The following is a 21,866-nucleotide window of genomic DNA, read 5'->3' as shown; positions in this document are numbered from 1 at the left end:
ACGGCGCTCGGATTCTTCACCCCGTCTGCCTGTTCAAACACACTCCTGTTAGCTCAGAGTCTCAGGACAGGGTCTGAGGACGGACAACGTGTGTGTGCGCATCACACAATAATATTAAGTGTCTGATTGTAGATAGTGGGAGCTGCAGAAAGGCCACGTGGGCACCCCACCAGAGACCATTATGGACAGAAGGTCAGGGTCCTCTGCCCAAGTCCTCCATTTTTATAGGTGCATCAAACAATTAATTCTAACGTTAAAGAACAAGTTGCAAGGTAGGCAGGTGTTATCTGTATTTCTCCACATTTCCACGGACACCTCATGAAGTAAGATGGTCATGAAAGCAGTACACACAGCATGTAACATCCTAACATGGATGCAATCGAATGCAAGCACGTGTAGACTTTCACCAATATTATCCAGGGTAGACCATTACTGGACCCCTCTGCACTACCTGCGTGCATCAACAACGTCCTCTTATCTGGACTGTTCTTGCCCTGACCGTTGTAAACTAGGAACATCCTACAAAAGCTGCTTTCTTGGAGATGCTATGATGGCCACTCCAATACTGATGATTAAAATCAACTTCAAGGACAAAAGGCAAGTGGAGCTCATACCAAAAGGTTCTATCTGACCACATGATCTCCTATACCCCATTCTGGATCATCCAGATAGTCTTTGGCAGGCCTGGACGTGTTGCTGGCCATGACGGTGTAGCGTGTTACTAATGGTGACCTTTGAGGTCCCAGTTCTCTTCTGGTCATTGTCTAAGTCATCCTGTGTAGTTCTGGGCAGACTCCTCACCGTCCTTGCTATCCTTGATATGCCACGAGGCCAGATCTTGCATGGAGCCCCAGTCCAGTGGATAATTTTCTAATAATTGTGCCAAAAGTTCTCACCAAGCTGTCTGCATATTGAGTGGTAGAAAGGACGCATGATGAAAATGACATTGGAGTTCATGGGAAGCTGCGGTTGAGAATATTGTTTTGTAAGATGTTTGTGCAGAAGTCCTCACTTGAGTTAAGGTAAAATCCAGGGACAGATATTTGGCGTCTTCTGACTTGTCTTTCCTGTGACCCCTGTGATGGACGACACTCCTAATCCTACATGTTAGCGTGTGCATGAGCTCATCATGGGTTCTTTTGCCACGTCAGACTGACCTCTGGTCTCTGAATGAAGGGTCTCTGTGTTCTGAATAGTCAATAAACAAATGGTAGAGCATCCAAATGCATATAAAGCAAAGCCTTCTTTCACAGTGAAAGGTCCAGTTCCTGAGCAATACCAGACAGGATAAAATGCTGCCTTTCCATCTGGTTTGGTTTGGTAGCTCAAAAGGGTAAAAAAGTTATGTGATGGAAATGCTTTCATGTGATTGGTCAGCGCAGTCATCAAGAAGAAGAAATCCCTCCACAGCGGATTTATGATCATGGTTACCATCTGGTTCTGCTGATTCGAACCTCGCTCTGAGAAGACAGCAGGCTGTGATTACATTCAGCAGATGCTAGATTGCTCTCACAATGATAAATGGACCTAGAAACATCATATTAGTATTAAATTAATCCATCCATCCATTTTCCTTAACTGCTTTTTTTGTCCAGCCAGGAGACATAAGATGGTACGAATGGAACTCACGCCAAAACTGGACCGGTCCAAGACCACTTTTCCAAGCGGACAAGAGCGTGACTGTTTGGTCCAGACCAGATTTCACTGGCCAAACCTATCCAAGTTCTTCAGGGTTCGGTTCCAGATATATGAAATGCACGTTTAATTAATGTCATGTAAGGACCAGCGGTCTTTGTATATTAATTTGTCAATGTTTTCGCTCTACAGCCCTATAAGTGGCTGAAAATGTAAGAGAAATGCCCAACAATGCATTTATTTTGTTTCCATGACAACAAAAGCTCTCAGCTAATGAAATTAGCTTCAGTAATTGCCTGTTCACACGTAAAGGGAATCTGATGGATGCAATTCCACACGCAGAGCTGCTTTCACTGTTTCAATCCCAGTTGCATTAAATCCCGCATGGCATTATGGTGAAATGATGAACAACATGGCTCTGTTGGGTAACTAGTTTGCCTGGAGCAGAGCGAGGATGCAAGAACCGTCCTGAGTAGGAAAATGATGAAGATGGGAAATGCACAGGCTGCGTTTCACCTGGATAAGGCGCTGTGAAAGCCTGCATGGTCCCAAGTTAAACCTCTGCGGTATGGGTGCTCCAGTGTGTTCCAGTACCGTGCTCATTGAACAAAGAAAGAATGTTTTTACGGCATTCCACATCCATGTGCATTCAATCTGAAGCAGCTGCCTGATCTGTTCTGCATTGGAGGCCTAGCAGGTAAGGAAACAGACCCATAATCGGAAGGTTGTGCTGTCAAGGTGCCACTGATGAAGGTCCCGTCCCCACACGCTGCTCCCCGGGTACCTGTCATGGTTCCCCTTGGTGACGGTTAAATACAGAGGACACGTTTCACCGTGACACCGTGTGCTGTGCTTGCTGTGTATCACTGTGTATGACAAAAACAGTCACTTTCTTTCACTTGTGGACTGGAACATGGAGGAAGAAGGAAAATAAATTCTGAGAATAACTAAAAAAATGCTCGTAAAAAGCGATTAAAACCAATTATGCATAAAGTAATTATTTTCCATTTGGTAAAACTGAACTTCAAACTAGTCCTTTTGCTTTCTATGGACCGCCGCAACCGCGTTGACCTCAGCCTGACTCGTGGAGCGTTTGCAAGCACGTCTCTACCCCAGGTCACATGCTGTGGAGGGAAGTCCGTTTATTGACTCGTTTATTTCCGATTCTGCTAATACAGGTGGTTACTCGCCTGGAAATATCTTGTTTTTTCAAAATGACCAATTACGTCACAAAATGCAGCAGCACGACTGATCTTCAACCTTCCCAAGTTCTCCACACCGCCCCTCTGCTACGTTCCCTCCACCGGCTCCCAGTAGCTGCACGCATCAGGTTCTAAATACTGATGCTGGCCTACAAAGCCAAACATGGAGTAGCACCATCCTACCTCACAGCCCTTATTACACCTCGCACTGCACCTGGTATACTCCGAGCCTCCAGTACTGCTCGCCTGGTCCCTCCATCTCTGAAGGTAAAAGGAAGACGCTCATCTAGACTCTTCTCCGTCTTGGCCCCTCGGTGGTGGAATGAACTTCCAGCTCAGTCACTGAGCACCTTCACACGGCAGCTCAACACCTTCCTCTTTAGAGAAGATTTAGATGAACTTGTAACTTTCTTCTTGTCTGACTTCTGTATAGAAACTAGAACAGAGTGAATAAAAAGATTGTATTCATAGTTGGGGGTCCTAGTGAACCAGAACTGACCACTTCATCCATGGTAACATGAAAGCACGTAGTAAGTCGCTCTGGATACGGCCGTCTGCCAAATACTGCAAATGTAAATGTAGATAGGTGGCAAACACAAAAAACGGAAAGCGTACAGGTCTGCACACGTTTACCGCATCTTATACCATGGGGTTACGGCGTCATCCGAAGGCACTGATGCTTCTGGGTCAAAGACTAGAGGGGTGAAGCTTGAACATCTGCACGCAGGAATAGCTTGAATAGTTTGTTGGACTTTCAGTGGGACTAACATGTTAACAAGTCCAGTTTCATGCAGATTAACACAATAATTACACCATTTCTAATGTCCTGTAAATGTAGATCTCCGGCAGAAAACCTCTGTAAGAACTCTGTATGACAGGAGTTTCTTGCTTTGTTGCTTTTCCTTCCTCTCGAGAGACTGGAGAGCGCCTGAGTTGGCTAATAAATGACTTGGCTAATTTACATATAAGCACCATCAGTTGGCTTGCAAATGCAGCTGCTTTGCATAATGGCCACCTCCTGTTGCCACGGCAGCTTCGTGCTCATTAAGCCCGATAAGGCAGGAAGAAAGACGGAGGAGGAGAACAGAAGAAAATGAACGTGTCGGTGGCCCTGAGTGTGAAACGTCCCACGGAGAGACGTCAGGAGCGGCTAATGGACCAGCGCCAACCTGCTGTTCTGCACGTCTCCAGATAAACCGGAGCGTCTTCCGCTCTGGTCACATAAAGTGGGAACTTGAAAAAAGTTGCGAGACGGGCGCCGGATCGGCTGATCACTGCACCCTCCACGACGCCGGTTAGTGAGCGCCATGAGGGCCGAATGCAGCTGGCACCCTTTCAGGACAGATAGACGAGAGAGACGGAGAAAGAGTGGAATGGTGAGCAGGGGGAGGGGTGTGAGGTGGCGCAGCGAATGAGGACCGAGCGCCGGGGAAGGTTGGCACCGTGCCATCCATTCAGTGGCAGCGCCAGGGAGGGCGTGCTGGCATGCCAGCATCTGCCGGGGAAACGGAAGAAAGACGGAGACGCGGAGACAGAAGGGACGCCAAGCGAATGGCGAGAACGAGGAACTCGGCGTGGCCAAAAGTCGCGAAAGCAAAAACGGGGCGACTGTGCCACGGAAATGCCTGCGAACGCCGAAATGCCTTCACTGGCCGCACAGCAACAGGAAGTGGCGCCAGGAAGAGGGGAGGACGTGCCGCGAGGACGAGGGGAGGACGTGCCGCCACTGGGCAGGAGGACGGCGGCAGCACTTCCCACCGAGCAACAGGCTTCGTTCGCCGGGGACGCGCAGCCTCAGAATCCGGCTTCTTCAACCAGAAGGATGCCACGCGGTCGCCATGGCGCTCTTGTCGTCGGTGCCATTGGTGGCGCCCATGGATGACAGCGCGGCTCTGCCGATGCCAGCGCGCCACCCCCACGCTCAGTCTAGTCCGTTGGCACTGAGTGACTTGACCTCCATTGGCTGCGACGTCCCAGCATCGCGTCCACGCGTGGCAAGACATGGCGTCCGGCGCAAATTTCGACAAAAGGCTCAACGACTCGGCGCCACTGCGGCTTTTAATTGCCGTTAATTACGGCAACGGTGCTGAAACAAAAGCAGCAGGCTGCCAGACTATATCTGGGGAGGGGGGCAGCGGGCACGAACAGACTTCCTGCCACCATGCTAACCACACGCAACACAGCCCATTTAGTGGGGTGCCGGCGCCGTGCCGTGGATAAAGGAGGAGGAAGGTGGCGAAGAGGAGGACGGGCAGGCTGTCTGAAGATGCCCAGATACACTAAATCCGAGATGGCGGAGACGACTGGCACGTTTCCATGGGGATTAGCCGGCGTCGGCGGGCACCGTGCCAGTCGTGTTGCCAGCCGCAGGGTGGCTCCTGTTGGACGTGGCACCGCCGCACCACGGACGCATAAATAATGTAGCAAGGGAGGGATTGCGAGCTGCCAGCCTCCCGTCGCCAGCCTGGCAGTCGCGGTTCCAGCTGCCACCGAGGAACGACCCGCGGAAATACAGCGACGCCATGTCTGCTTTCTGGGGCTTTTTTTTTTGGGGTGACCGTCACAATTGCGGCCATTTTAAAAATGCGAAGAAGGCGCGAGAAAACGAGCGGTTTAATTTGTTGCCGCTGATTGCTCTTTTGTGCGCACGCGGTGGCCGTTTGATTGGAGGATCTGTGCGGATATGCTAATGAAGCCGTGTTAACAATGTCTTAAGAGACCGCCTCTTTATGCACCTCCTCCCAGGATCTTAATTTTACCTCATCTTCATTATGCAAATGGATTACGAAGAAGGACGAAAAGGGCACCGGTGGTGGTGGAGGGAAATAATGGCGCCTCCCCCCCGCCAGCCAGGCGCTCTTTTCCTTTAAAGTTGGATTTTAAAACACCGGGATTATAATCTGAGCAGGATTACTCCTCTTCACGGCGTGGATTTTTACCACCGAGGTGGTAATAAAGACGGCTTCACTGGCGCCCCGCCGTTGTGCCAACAGGGACGCCGCTCTAGATTGAGAAGTGGGGGAGGACGAGTGAGATGACGGGCTAATATCCCGGCTGCTTAATCATCAGATAGTACAATTGCTATATGCATATTTCATTTGCATCTCATTAAGTGGCCAGGACCCCCCTCACAGCCCAGAGAAATGAGGGGCGGACGGGGAGGCCTGAAAAGCCCCAGTGGGAGAGGAACGGAGAAGCCATTTATGGAATATGAACTGCAGCCTTTCCATTTTAATCGTGTCCATTATGATGAAATATTCAAGTCTCGGTGCAATTACTGCAACTAATTCACTTCACCTTCAGAGGGGCTCAAGTGAAGTTTGGAGAAGCTCTAAAAGGAACTTGGCCCCCGTGCCCGTTTACTTGCTGGTCTCCTGCCTCCCCGCACTTTTGTTTTACGCCGGCCCCGCCCGCTCGGGCCGCTGGGCTTTGTGCCGGAGCAGGACATTAGTATGCAAGTCCTGATTCCGGTGAAGCGTTCCAGCGGAGTCCATGTTCGGTCCATTGTCTCTGGCCGCAGAATGTGCCATCTGTCCCTGCCTGGACGACGCTGTTCTTTTGTGTGAAAACAATAGCAGCGTTCAGGCCCACGGACACACAAGTAAAAATCATTAATCACGGGGTGTGAGATTTCATTCAAAACCAGCTTCTACATCTGCATGTGCGTTTAGGCCACCATGCTCCAAAGAAAATGGCTCCCTGCTAGTGGCACGGATCAGGGCGGCCGCTTTGACGCTCCAGCCTTCCTGTTCCTGTCTATGAAGTGTGGACACGTCCCACGTTTGTGTGTCTGCTCAGAGTATTGTGTGTTTTGCATGCGGTGTGCGTGATGGGGGTTTGTGCATGAAGTGAGGTAGTGTGTGTGTGTGGCTTGTTTGAAGGCATTTTGTTTCCAGGCCGTGTGCATGTGTCCGTGGTATCGGTAACAATATTCTAATTTTATGAAAAGTAATTTTCAAATTAAAAATTTTTACATGACCTCCCATCAGTGTGAGTGCAGTGCAGGGACCTTATCGGCCCGCCCCCCAACACTAATCAACACGGCGGGCCGCGGACGCCTCCATATAATAGAAGTGTCTGCATTGATTATACTACGGGAACGTGAGGCGGCTAATCTGGTTAAAAATCGGAGGCCTAAATTAGAGCCCTCAGCAGATTTTTAAGATTGGCCGATCCATCATTCATAACGAGGCCGGGACAGGGGAGGGGGACCGGTCCTGCATTATTCAGAGTCTCGCTTTACCATCCGCTTTCATTGCCCCCCCCCCCAGTCTGTCGGCCTCACTTCACTCCCACCGCAGGATCCGGACGGCCGCGCCGCGGTTTACAACCCGACCGCTCGAGGAAATAAATAAATCCATATTCCCGTAGGTGCCGGTGCACCGATCCACCTGCCGGGGCGCCGTGTTCAAAAGACGAGATTACGTTCCACTGGTTTTTTCTTTCATGCAAATCAGTTCTGTAAGCATTACGTTCACCGCCCCACTCGCCTTTTAACAGCAAACGTACACGCGTGCGCGCACACACACACACACACACACACACGCGTGGTTCTCTCCTCGAGGTCAGGAGGTCACAGATTTAGCATAATTTATCATATCAGTGTAAAATATTCTCCATGGCGACGCGTGGCCGTTCACGCTCCTGCTGGTAGTTATTAGCATCTCATTACAGCAGGAGAGGAGGAGAGGAGGAGAGGAGAGGGGGACAAATGAAAGGAGCGCTTACAAAATTGCCAAGGCCAAATAATTGAGGGTGGAGATTAAACGTGGAGGGACGCTGGAGAAGAAGCTCGCCCTGCCGCGCTGGTGCGACGCAGTCCGAACCCGGCACCGGGCTGGGGGTGCACAGAGGGACCGGAGCTGCAGACGAGCGACGCATTCGAGCATTAAGATGAGGGCCAGATAATAAACCGAAGGGTGAATATTAATGACTGAAATCTTGTCTGGAAACTAAAGATAAAGTAAAAAAATATATAATGTGTCAGTAAAGAAGAATAAAATCCATCGTTTCACTCAGCATTCGTATGTTTGAGGGTTGAAGAGTGTCTGTGAAAGTGAAAAGAGACGCTTTAATAAAGCAGCCTGTCCCTTTAAGAGGGACCAGCAGTGCAGCGCTCATGAATAAAGATGAGGCAGCGCGCATACATCAGCAAGAGCCATCTATCAGCCAGGCCTGTCTGCAGACATAAGACACCCAGCTGAAACAGCCACACACACACCAAATATCATTATCTAGCCCCTTACACACACACACACACACACACACACACCATCGCTGCACCCGGCCCGATATCACCTCCCCTCCCCCGAGACTGCGGAAGCATTAATATTCGGGGGGGTTCTACCTTCCTTCTGTGCCTCATTCACGCCTATCAAAATAAAAAAGGTCCCTCTGTCCATCACATCTGCACGTCCCCCTCATGTCGGGCGGTTTTAGGTGGCTTTTTCATCTCGTCATCGTCACCGAGGAGAAAAGGGGGTGCCGCAAACGCAGACACGCCAGACTGCGTATTAATACGAAGAACCAGGCCACACGAATTTACCAGCGTAGAAATATTAATAATGAAAACTACGACAAGCCAACGCGGCCAAAAAACCGGCAGTAAAGCCACCGCGCGTGCTCCACGACGCCCAGGGCCTCAATCTTCCTCCAATCCACCGGAGAACGGCCCTCTGATCACCTTCAAACAATGATGATAAAAAGCGTCCTCGCAGGACAGCGTTAACGTTAATAATATCTTCACTCAAAGGAAACTCGTCTGGCTAAATGTCACCGGTTTAATTAACGCCTGGCCGGGGTCGGACTCCAATTCACTTAACGGCGCGCGGCCACGCAGGAATAATTTAGCATGTTAATCACAGGCCGGACGGCCGGGCCAGATTTACGCCACGCTGGCACGCGCTGTTATTATTTTCCCCACTAATCGACATGCCGATAAATCCCACGCCGCACCAGCAGATTCATCTGCGGCGAGGACGCCACTTCCCTTCGTCTCCTTCTCTGAGGGCGGGGACGCGAGGTGGGGTGGACGACGACGCCGACTACGTCTCGTTTGCAACAAAACAGGCTTTATTGACAGGATGGGTTGTGGGACAGTCGGGTGGACGTCGCCAAAACAAAAACCAGGAGTCACATGACAAAGGCTCGTATTTACAACGTTATTTGGCTATCGCTATGGTTACAGTAACAACCTTTTTGAGGAAATCTGAGACAGGAGTTGCACTTGAAATGTAGTCGAGGTTCTAAAAGCGAGACAGGGTCCCCCCCCACAGCAGAGTCAGACATTACACACAGACAGACATGTCTATTAAAACCGTACCAGTGGGATATTTGGAATGCTGACTTCTGTATAAACAATATACATCATTGGTATTTCAACATTAGCTACGTCAAAAGAATAAAAAAGAAGGTACATGTCTTGTCACAGTCTTTAACAATGGTTAAAAGCAGTTATCATCAGGGTCATTGAAGTTGTTGTCAGCTAGCTGTCTGTTGTTATTAAAGCTTAGAGGAAAAAAGCAAATTCAGCATGCATTTTAGTATCAATACAAAACTACATTAGCAGCAAACAGTATTTTCTCAACGATCAGACCTGAACCAAAAATTCCATAAACGGGGAGACGAGGAAAACAAGAAAGAAACAAATGTTGGTCACAGGAAGGTTAACAAAGAAGGTTGTACTATCTTACAAACATCAGTGGCTCTATATTGGTGCTACTCCATGTCACAAGCACAGGGGCTCATTTGGTATTTGCTTTCTCGTGTAACTTCACCGAGGAAACGCTGGTTCCTCAATGAATAAGCGCAAACTGCAGACTCTCATTTTTTAAAAGCAAGAACGCATCAAGTATAAAGAAGTGTTTTGTTTGCACCATTGGTTAAAATAATTTGTCTTTGGATACTCCATTAAAGCAATACTGTTTATTATTATTTGTATTATTGTTTTCATTATTACTGAATTCGTGGTAACTGCAGGAACATAAAATGGATCTGCTGATGATCGGTGGGGAAACTTAGCACATTGGACTTCCAAAAAAGGTGTGAAAAAGTAAAGTAGTGCTTCAAATGAAAGCAAACAAGTTTAAGTGCGTATGTGAGATGCAACGATCGAGAAAATGTCTCAAGGCTGAACGCCCCAGAGAAGAGGAGAATAAGGGCCGTGCAAATGGAAAGGTACTAATGGCGGTACTTTGGACCATGAGGATAATGCCAATGACGATGATTATGAAGAAGGCTTCGGATAGTACACTGTTTCCCATATTCAGGGTGACCACAACATCCACTGAAGTGCCTTTGAGTTGAACTATACAAAAAACATCTGCTTTTCTGGTCCTACCAAACAGTTTAAATTCAACAATCTACACAACACCAAAATGTTCATACATGTAACTATCATAAAACACATCATTTCTTTGAAAAAAAAAGGAAAAAAAATTCATTCAAGTCTGCATTACTCTTTGTTTAGGATCACGTTTAAGTCAAAAATGAAAATAGAAACAATTACGGTTATAAGACTAGTAAATGTCATTTATAGGGGAAAAAACAGGACTTAATTTTTCCCTTTTCTAAACACTTACACTTTAGGCTTTTTTTTATTCTTTGCATCTTCCGAAACAGAATCTATACAAGGAGTTCAGAACGAGAAATTACCAGTTGCTGACCTGAGAGGAGACAACGTTACACTACATCTGAATTTTACCAAGAAATTGGTGCACATTTTAACACTCGGTTAGGGCTGCTTGTGTGTGTGTTGTGTAGAAATATGGCATTCGGGTATACGAGATATATCAGGTATGCAAGAGTGGTAGACCAAACAACAAACAGGAAGTTTAAAATGAAGGTGTGAGTGGAGTACCACTTTGGTCACCGCATACTCCAATATCCATTTACAAATGTCCTCTTCAAACCGTCTGATGAATGAGATCCAGCATGTTAAATAAGAAAAACATTCTACTCAAGCGTATTATTTTTTTGGTTATGAGCACTGGAATTGCAGTTAGTTTGCTTCACATATTAGTCAATCCAACTGTTTCATTTTTTTGTTTAGCATTTAATTTTTTGTCTTTGTGTTTCTCCAACTGACATCCACTCTCAAAAGCTTTTCTCCTTTGTAGTTTCCTTTGTTTTAAAATCCCATTGAGTCTGTTCCAGCAGAGGCGAGGTCAGTACCATAAGCCCCACTGGTCAGGGAGCTTGTGCCCAGCTAAGGCTCCTCTGACGGGGGTGGAATTAGTCTCTCCAGTGACCCCGCTCTGGTGTGGCCTGCTGCCCCTGCAGCAGAGTCTGTTGGTATTGAAGGGCGAGTGCCTGACTTTCTCGCCAAATTTGAGGTAACCGTTGAAGGTAGAGAAGGAGTTTGGTTGCAGAAGGAAGCCAGCGTTGTGTCGGCTGCCCCTGGTAAAGCTGTCGAGAGGAGGGGTTGGGGATCCAGAGATGGAGAGGACGAGGAGGACGAGGAGGAGGGTGGAAGAGTCAGCATGGACGGAGGGACGGTCTGTGAGGTAGATGGCATGGCGGAGTCCCGGGCGCAGGTTGCGGTGTGAGGTAACACGGGGGTGACGTTCTCTTTGGCGTTCGGTCGCTCCGCCATGCTGCGCTTGTGCTGTGGAGACTCCAGGTGCCGGCTCAGTGCTTCACCATCATCCCCGTGTAGTGTCGCATCACAGGCCAAACAGTTGTAAAGTCCACCTTCCCCTTCTTCGCTGCTGTTTGCTTTGTGTACTATGCACTGGCTCAGGAGGAAGCCTACATCCATCTCCCTCAGTGTGTTGCCACCAGGACCCTGGTCTGAGCCGAAGGATTGAAATGTTTTATGGCAGGAGGAAACCTTCTGACCCTCGGCTCTGGCAGAATTAAGGGAAGCGTGTTTGATATCCAGTGAAGCCTTGGCTCGAAGCGGAAGTGGTGCTTGTCCACCTTTAGGTTTTTGTGCCTGTTGCTGTTGGATCTGGACGTGCCGCTGTTGCAGAGCCCCTTGTATGCTCTGCTGGTATTGTTGAAGTATGGAGCTCGGGGAGAGACTCATCAGAGCTTGCGAGAGGGCTGCTGGACCATAAGGAAACAGGCTCTCCATACCGTACATGGGCTGCAGGAAACCTCCAGGCAGCACACCAGGTATTTGTGGCGGGAAGTATGGGGGGAAACCCGGCATGAAGCAAGGCATGAACGAAGTGGATAACAAGGCTGTTGGGTCTGCGCCCATGACCGCCTGCAAAGCTTGGAGCTGACCTGGGTCCACAAAGTTCTCCGTCCCTGGTTTGGAGACTGAAACTGATGGCGAGTTCACTGGGTCTTTTGTGGCAGCTGAGGTGGAAGGAGTTGCGGGAACTGGTGGATTGGGACAGCTTCTCTCCTTTTTTTCTCTTTGCTGACACTTCTCAGTGCCATTCTCTTTGGGGCGGTAAAGTTCTTTGTCAGGCTGAGTTGCTTTTGGGGTCACATCAACTGGCTCTTTGTTTGAAGACGAAGACGGTATGAGAGGTTTGCTATGTAGCCCATTGGAGAGACTGGATGAAAGACCACTTGGACCTGATTAAAACCAGACAACAATGTTAAATTATATCATGTAAAATTTACACTTTGTACGGCAACATCTTAAATGGCAAAATTACAAACCTGCTTGGGATGAGCTGCTGACTGCTGGCAATGCCTGAAGACTCTGGTACATGGAAGAGAGGTTTATAGCCTGAAGAGCCTGGTCAAACCTTTGCTGCTGAGCCAGACTAAGAACCTCACTGGTTTTCTTCAGCTGATCCATCTCTGGCTGAGCCACGAGCTGGTGAACATTGCCTGAGTCAAAGTAGTCCTGTTCCCTTTCAATCTGAGTGCTAACACTTTCCTTCACCTTGGCTATGTGCTGCTGAGAGAAAATATGATCTCGGACTGAGAGGCAACTGTTGTACTTGACACAACACAGGGAGCATTCTGACCTCGACCTATCCCTCTGTGACTGCTCAGAGCCAAACTGCTTCACGTTGTTCAGCTTCGCCTTTTTTTCTTTGGCACGAGCATTCTGAAACCAGACCTGAACTACTCTCTTGGCAAGGCCAATGTAGCTGCCCAAGGCTTCGCACTCGATCATCGTTGGGGTTTTATAGTCAGTAAAGCAGGCCTTCAGCATTTTAACCTGCAGGTTGCTCATCTGAGTGCGGTAACGCTTCTGGCTGTGGCGTTCTCCACTGTCTCCACCCCCGGATGTTCCAGGGCAAGGGGAGGCAGGATCTGCAAGACTTGAGTTCTCACTGTAATCCACCACCATGTCACTCTCAAAGTCTTTAGCACTGAAACTTGTCGCAGGACTCACCAAGCCAGAGGGCATCATGTCAGAATTCTCACAGGAAGGCGCCCGCTCTCCTGTTTGGGACGTGGTGTCACTGGTTCCACACTTAGCCTCTGAGGATTCATTAGGTTCATCCCCCAGTGTAGCATCATCAGTCATAGCAGTATTAACTGAGGAACATTCATCATCCAGTTTGCTTTGGTCAAGGTTACGACTGAGTGAAGACACAGAGACACCCTCAAAGTCATCCGGTCCTTCCATCTTAATTTGTCTCGGGCTTAGGTGGTGTAGCTCGACTCCTTTACTTGCAGGAGACACAGGAAGGAACTGACCACTACCTCGTTGACAGTTCAAGAGTTGAGAACCATTCGAGAAATCTAAAGGATCACCCTTCATTACAACTTGTTCAGGAAACATACCCGACAAAGCCAAGTTATAACCCACGCTCTTGGCTTCATGCCAATGCCTCGAGCGAATATGGGCGTCGAGGGCAGTCTGGGCCTTAAAGAGAGCGCGACAGAACGGGCACCGCCGATGAGCCTGCGCTGGTCCTAAGGCACGGAATTGGCCTTTTCTCTCTCTGGCTCGAGTGTTCTGAAACCAGACCTGGACCACCCGTTTTTTGAGACCAACTTCCCTGGCAATGTGATCTAGCATGTTGCGCGTGGGATTAGAGTCTAGCAGGTACTTCTGGTACAGAACTTCTAGCTGCTCAGGAGTGATGGTGGTCCTCATGCGTTTATCACGCTGTGGCTCATCACCATTGCCCTCCCAATCATTTTCTATCGAGGGGAGGGCTGTCTTCTCCTCTAGTTTTCTTTTCAAGGAATTTATGGTCGAGCTTGCTGAGGAAGATGCTGAGCTTGTGGGTATTTGTGAAAATGCACCTGAGAGGAGCTGGCTGGTCAGTAGGGGATTACTTGGATCAAAAAGCATGAAGGGTATGTCTGCTGGACGGTCAAAAAACTGAGGGTGAGCAAACTGGTTTGGAGTTGTAAGCAAGTGCAGCTGCTGGTGCTCCTGCCAATGCTGGAATGAGGGAAAGCTGAGGTTACACTGGGTGCAGTGGAATGGACTGACCTGCTGAGCAAACAACTGCTGCTGTTGGACGGTCTTGGGGCTTGGGTGAGGGTTGAGACTGGTGCGGGTGCTTTCTGATGAATCTGGACTGACCTGGGGCACAGATGGGGAAAACTGCTGCTGCTTTAAAGAGGAAGGAGGTTTAGGGCTGTCTGGCAATGCTTGGTCCATTTCCTCACTAGCCCTCTGGTGTTGCAGATCAGGTGGAGGTTCTTCGCGATTTTGGCTTACAGAGACATGTTCCTTCTGCTGAGGGGAGGAAACGTCTGTCACAGACTCAATGGCATCTTTAGTTTCAGAATGAGTAGAGCTGGAACAAGAAGGTCTGGGAGGACTTTCGTCCTCTTGTTTAAAGTCGCTTAAATCATCATGGCTGTCATATCGGTAATCATCGTCTTCATCTTTGTAACACAACTTCTTCTGGTGCTTGATCAGGTCAAATATACGCTGGAAGACCACGCTGCATTTCTTGCACTGGTAATTGAGGTTTGGTGTGCGAACATATCGATCGTTGCTAAGTTCTCGCCGCTCGCCTCCGTCTTTTCCATCCCCTTGGTTTTCGTAATTCTTGCGGGCTTTCTGCCGGGCATTCTGAAACCAGACCACGATAACTCGAGTGGGAAGACCAAGTAAATTAGAGAGTTGCTCAAATTCATCATCTTTAGGGTAGGCGTTGGCGTCGAAGAAGTCCTGTAACACTCTGAGCTGAAAGTCCGTAAAGCGAGTTCTGGAAGACCTTCTGCTTCCATAAAACTCATGTCTTTGAGGATCAGGAGAAGGTGGCCTGGGCTCCACCTTAATGTCTTCTAGAGTTGTGACTGGTGGATTGTTGAAGTTATACGGGGAATCTTTATTACGTTGACGCTCTTTGAACAGAGTATTACGGAACCAGTGCTTAATGACTTTTTGAGGCAGGCCGGATTTATCTGCCATCTCTTTAATCTGCTCTTCATTAGGCGAATTGTTGATGTCAAAGTACTGGCGAAGCACCCTCAGCTGATCATCCGTGATGCGCGTCCGCGGTCTCTTACCCTGCTGCTGCTGGAGCAGAGCAGGAGTGAGCTGCTGATGATAAAGATGGGCCAGCTCGTGGGTTATGCCAACATCAATAGCTGGCATCTGAGGGGTCAAAGCCGGTAAGGGCAGTGACTGCACCATGATTGGAGGGAAGAGTGGGAGATCCATGGAGGGCATGGGAGGAGGAGGTGGTGGCAACGTAGTTTTCGGCACCGGGCTCGAGACGACTGGGGAGGTGACGGTTGGTGAAGAGGCAGGAGTATTTACCACGAGAGCGGGTTGTGGCGGTGGTAGAGCAGGTGGCGGTGATGAGGAAGCAGGTTCAGGAGACAGGGGCCTTAGAGGAAACAGCTGGTCATATTGCTCTCTGTAGTCTTTGGCAAATTTCTCCAAAGTCTGTATTGGGAAGATGGTCTGATGGACATGCTCCTGATGACTTTTCAGTATTAACGCATTTGAGAAGAGTTTGCCACAGGCTTCACATTCTAGCTTTTCTAAATCTTCAAGACGCTTGTTCTCTTTGGCCTCTGCTCTGCTCTGCACCACAACCATACACTCTATAAACTTCCTCTGCACTTTCTGCTTGCTCTCATTAAACTGCATGACTAGTTCAAAACCAACATTCTCCAACAGGGCCTTTGAAGCACTTTCAGATGCATCGTGGGAAATTCTGGGTAAAAGGAAGCTCACGTCAATCTCCATAGCTTCGACACTGTCAGATCTGTCGTGGTCTTGTTCGTCTGCAGCCTTCAGAGATTTTGCTTGGTCGGCCTCGTTCCTCTTACTCGGGGTCTCAGGGTGGTGTAAATTACTGTCGTTTTCATGGTGGGGAGGTTCGCTGGGAGTCTGAGGGGAGGAGCTGGGCTTTTCCTTTGCTGAAACGGACTCAGAGGTTCCTTGTAGCAGGGAGAGGCTAGCAGGACTGGCGAGATTCAGAGAAAGGCCTTTCAGCTGTGGGTTTAGGTGGAAGTCTCCCCCCGGGATGTAGAAAGGGAAGAGAAGCTGCTGCTGCTGCTGCTGGAGGAAGGCCTCGGCACTCACAGGAAAACGGCTGCAGGAGAGCTGGGTTGAACAGTTGGGTCTGGATGAGAGCGGCTTTGTGCTGCAGCTCCTGCTGCAGCTGGGCTTGGGCTTGAGCGAGTTGCTGCTGCTGCTGCTGCTCCTGCTGCTGCAACATCTTCTGCTGCTGCTGTAACAGCAACTTCTGCTGCTGCTGCTGCGCTGTTGATGCAATGATGTCTGCCAACCTTCTCCTCTTGGCCTCGTGGCTCTCAGATGGGGAAGAATGGCCGCTGTCCCGACTGTCGTTGCCCTGTTGGGCTGCCCCCGGTGGCACGGGGAGAGGGCTGCTGTTGGTTTTGGGTCTGTTGCCCACACAGGCAGAATCGTGTTTAGCAGCCCGCGCCTTGGTCTGATGCAAGACTGACCTCATGTGGATCTCCAGGGTCGAGCTCTGGCTATAGGCCACGTTGCAAGTGTTGCATTTGAAAGGTTTGTGGTCAGCGTTGCTGACCGGCTCCGGCAAGCCTGCCGAAGAGTCCTGAAGTGAACGCTTGACCTTGTGTAGGTGCGAGACCGAATTGTAATGGACCAAGAGGATGTTCTTCTGTGTGAACGACTCCTTGCAAACAGTGCACTTAAATGGCCGCTGGGGATCCAGAAACTTCTCCATGGTGAGATTGGCACCTTTTCTGAACGGCATGTTGGCACGCTGCTTTGTGTCACCTCCAGAATCTTCCTGTTGGACCTGTGCGGTCTCACACCCATTAGCGTTGTGCTTTTCGTCCGGGCCACCATCCTCCTCTTCTTTTACAACCGTCCTCCATGAGGGTGCTCGTGTCCTCTCCAAGCATGGGGTCGGCCAGGAGAAGCCCGCCGCACAGCTGCTGCCGCTGGGCGTCGCTCAGCTCCAGGTGGCTGGTCTCCAGGTGCCGCCGGAGCGCCGTCAGGCTCCTGAAGCTGCGCTGGCACAGGCAGCACATGGTGGCCGCCCGGATGGCGTGGTACTGCGAGTGCAGCTGCAGCTTCTCGGGGGTCTTGAACGCCAGGCTGCACTGGCCACAGCGGTACTTGTAGACGTGGCGGTCGGAGACGGGCGCGGACGCCGGCGGCCGCTGGTTGTGCGCCTCGCTGACGTGAGTCTGGAGCGAGGCCGAGGACGTCAGGACCTTATTGCAGCCCTTCTGCCAACACGGGAAAGCCGCCGTGTTCTCTTTGGTGGACTCTGGGTCTTCCAACTGGAACCCTGACGCTTTGATGACGTCGGCTATCTTCTCGGGGTCTGTCAACACAAACAAACCGTTTACTGGAGACATTTTCTGGTTGCTTCGTATAAGCAATCGCTGGTAATGGGAGAGAAACGACAAACCATGCGTTTTTTTTGTCTTCTCCGTGACGAGGCCGGAGTCCTCCCGCTCTGGCTGGGGGACGGGCGAGAACATACTGGCGGGCAGCACGTCTGTTGCAATCACCTACACGGGGAGCGCAGAAAAGAGCTGCGTTAATTACAGCACAATAACTCGCAGGAGCCATTAGCCTTTTGGTGGCGGCTGCTGATTTATGGCACCATCTCCTCTGCCCTGAGACACCGTGGAATACATCTGCATTAGGCGGGCACCGGAGCACGGGGGCCGGCGTCCCCTGAAACGTAAAAACCGAGTCTCTTCTCGGCACTGTCTCTCCGCCAAGGTCAGGGGTCAAGTGTGGCAGGAAGCCCTCTTCAGTCAATCACAGCGCGGTTAGTGAAATCAGGATCAAGAAGGCACATCATTTCCTCCTCCTGCCCAACGCGGCCGGGCAATTATTAAAGCGGCAAATCAATGCAGCCAGCGTCCGGGACGGAAAGGGCGGAGGAATAGAGGGAACGCGCCGGAGATTTCCATTACAAGGTGAGTGATTCCTGAGAAGGGGCGTCATTAGCGGCGGCAGGCGTGAGCGGGGGAGCGGCTAAGGTCGCCTTTATTTAGAGCCATAATTGGCAAGCGCAGTTCATAACAGCAATCACACAGCCCAGACTCGGAATTAATGAGGCACAATTACTGCCATGACCCTGTCTCGGAGAACCAGAGGGACGGAGGGAAAAAGGACAACAAATCGCGGAGGAGACACAATGTTGCAACGCTTACAAATAATATTTAAGTGTGTAAAAAGCAGCTAGAAGCTCGTTGCACATGGTGGTACTGCTGGCTGGTAGTAGCCTAGTGGGTAACACACTCGCCTATGAACCAGAAGACCCAGGTTCAAACCCCACTTACTACCATCGTGTCCCTGAGCAAGACACTTAACCCTGAGTGTCTCCAGGGGGGGACTGTCCCTGTAACTGCTGGGTGGTAGTAGCCTAGCGGGTAACACACTCGCCTATGAACCAGGAGACCCAGGTTCAAACCCCCACTTACTACCATCGTGTCCCTGAGCAAGACACTTAACCCTGAGTGTCTCCAGGGGGGGACTGTCCCTGTAACTACTGGATAAGGGCGTCTGGTAAATGCTGGGAATGTAAAAATCTGCTTTCATTAGTCCGTATTCGCCCATGTGGAGGACGGGGAGCATCACCGTGTCTATCAGCTTGTTGGTGCAGTCGGCGGTGACGCTGTGCAGGTGCGTCAGGTGGCTGCGCAGGTGTGTGACGCTGCCCAGCGTGTCCTGGCACAGCGGGCAGCGCAGCGCCGGCTTCAGCGAGTGCTGCGTCATCACATGATCCCGCAGGAGCGTCAGGTCTGCATGGGAGAACCGGCAGAACGGGCACTGCAGGATCTGGGGATGAAGAGGGGATTCTGTTGAGGCCTGTCTGGTGTGTGTGAGAGAGCGAGAGAGAGAGAGAGGGGGGGGGGTATTACCTGTTCATTACGAGGCCGTTTGGTCAAGGGGGCATCGTCGCTCTGCTTGGATGGAGGTGAAAGGTCATTGTCCTCCTTCTCTACGTCAGAGCAGTTTGCTGGTTACACACATGAGGAACATCACGTTCATACGCGTTTGCAGCGGAGACCTGAAGCGCTTGCTGATTATTTCTGTTGATGTTAAAATTCATCCAGGGAGGATCAGAGCTTCTTTAAAATCAAGTTACTGGTTGACGCTCATGATGCAGATTTCATGGATCTTCGATGCAGTATTAGTGAAAATTATTTCTCACCATGTCATCAACAATTGTTTGCATTTCAAGAAAGGTGCCAGAAAGCAATTTTAAACAGGCACATAAAGTCCGTGTTCTAAACGGAATATCATACAGGTGATTAGCAGGTCCTTCTAGAGGTTGTACAGTGGAGCTGCTCCTAAACAACATCATCAGAGCGCAACTAATGAGGTGATGAAGAGCGTCAGCAGGACGAGCCGAACATCAGGTGCCGGGAGCCTGGATGAGTGCAGGGGAGGTTCAGCAGACTAAAAAACACACTTCATTAACTTGTCTATTCCACACAGTTCTAATGGTCATGTGACCTGCACAGTGCACTCTGACATTTTATGTGCATGAAACGTGGGTCGTGCGCACACACACACACACACAGTTTCTAACATGCCCACTGGGGGAAAAAAAATCCCACCATTGACGCTATCCTTTTCCAGACCGCCATCGGCGTCGGGGACCGTGGTCGGGCCCTCCTGCTCTGTGTGGCTCTCACTGGAACCGCCACGCTTCCCTGAAACAGAAGACAAAACAGCATGAACCTCCACGGCTAGAAAATCAAGAGGGAAGCGGGAATATGGTCTTCAGACGGGTTCAAAGTGAACGTTTAAGAAGAGGTGCAGGAACACAATCTGACCCATAGGAGTCACCCTCTACATGCAAGGAAGGACAGAACCAACACACACTCGCATTTTCAAAGATAAACACACGTCTGTCTATTTTCAGCGTCTAACTGCAGGCCGGTTCTGTGTACACACACCCTGACCTGGCCTTGACCCCACCCTGACCTTACAGGTCTGAGCGCAGCACAGAGCATGCTCGGTCACCACGGCGACACGGGGGCCGGGAGGGGCGGTGGGAATCTCACCACCCCCTCGTACCTTTTATTCAGATAAAGAAAAGGAGCGAGAGAGAGAGAGAGAGAGAGAGAGAGGGTGGGCGAGGGCTCGGCTTTCACAGCAACACTTAATTTGACCCCTGGGGGCGTCCAGAGCAACTGGCCACTTGGACGCGTCCAGGAAACACAAACCGGCTTGTTTTAAAATGAATGATTTTTAAAATCATTTAATAACCAACACACACACAGACAGACGTCCCCTCCACCACACACACACACCAAACACTCACATACAATAAAAAGCACATCGTAACACACACACACACACACACACACACACACACACACACAGACAGACATCCCCTCCACCACACACACACACACACACACACACACCAAACACTCACATACAATAAAAAGCACATCATAACAGACACACACACACACACACACACACACACATCCCCTCCACCACACACACACACACACACACACACCCAACACTCACATACAATAAAAAGCACATCGTAACACACACACACACACACACACACACACAGCTCCAGGCCTCTACACAGGATGAAGAGACGCCATTATTCTCTTTCTCTCCCTGCCCCCCATTTGGCTTTCTTCACAGGACAACTGTCCACCTCGGCCTGAGCGGGTGGACCGGAGAGACGAGGGGAGGGGCGAGGCAGATGGGTGACGCTGTCACACTACCGGCTGCCACTGGAGGTGATCTGGCCACCAATTACACAGACACGGTATTGATTTTATATCAGAACAACACAAGCATGAAACACACAACCTGAAACTGTCAAAATCTCTCAGCTTACACCTGCTACACACACACACACACACACACACTGCAGACACTACTTAACAACCAGCACACACACACACACAAAGACACACACGGTTCACCACGGACCTACAAATGCAGGACACGCGTATACAGCACGGCAACATTCTGTTAAAAACGTCATAATGAAGTCACACACACGTCCACACTGCACACACACTTTATTTTATTTCACTTTGCGGGGACTTCAGTAAATCTATATGCTAATGTTCACACCATTGATCTGCTATCGACTTTCAATTAGGGAAAACCCAGGAGTTCCGACAGGGATCAATACCCCGCGGCCGGGCAGCAGGCGCCGCTGATCAGCCATTTCAACGGACTAAAGACGCGTTTATCCCACCGTCGGCGCGCGTGGGACGTGTCACACACACACCACACACACACCACACACACACACACACACACACACACACACACACACACACACACACAGAACCAAGACAGCCCTCAGTCTGAACACATCTTTGTTGAATCGAATCAAGTGGAGTGTGTTTTTTTTTTCAATCTGTTTCACTGAGAAGTGTGTGTGTGTGTGTGGTGTGTGTGTGTGAGTGCGCAAGGGTAAAATAAATCCTTGCAGCTGCTTCCTGTTGTCCGAGCTGAACAATAAGTGTCATCCCATCTGCACCCACAATGCATTGCAGGGCATGCGATGGGTTGTCATTTTACATGAATGACTGACTCCACATGACAGGCACAATAATTCCACAATAAATCGAGCACACACACACACACAACACACACACACACACACACATCACGTTACAAGGTCAAGAGGTTTCTTTCAACAAGTTTAATTTACATCTATATTTACAATTCTGTCTTAC

The 21,866-nt window shown here is 49.9% G+C and overlaps 1 protein-coding gene across 1 annotated transcript in view; it reads right to left on the bottom strand.

The window, feature by feature from the left end:
- LOC114779586 (probable 2-oxoglutarate dehydrogenase E1 component DHKTD1, mitochondrial) overlaps positions 1–21,866 on the bottom strand; it is a 134,204-nt gene that overhangs the window by 105,908 nt on the left and 6,430 nt on the right. The window lies entirely within an intron of this gene.

Source organism: Denticeps clupeoides, unplaced genomic scaffold, assembly GCF_900700375.1.
Source record: "Denticeps clupeoides unplaced genomic scaffold, fDenClu1.1, whole genome shotgun sequence".
In the NCBI taxonomy this organism is placed as follows: Eukaryota; Metazoa; Chordata; class Actinopteri; order Clupeiformes; family Denticipitidae; genus Denticeps; species Denticeps clupeoides.
Note: the sequence above shows the minus strand (reverse complement) of the source record. Positions and strands in the feature narration are given on the sequence as shown.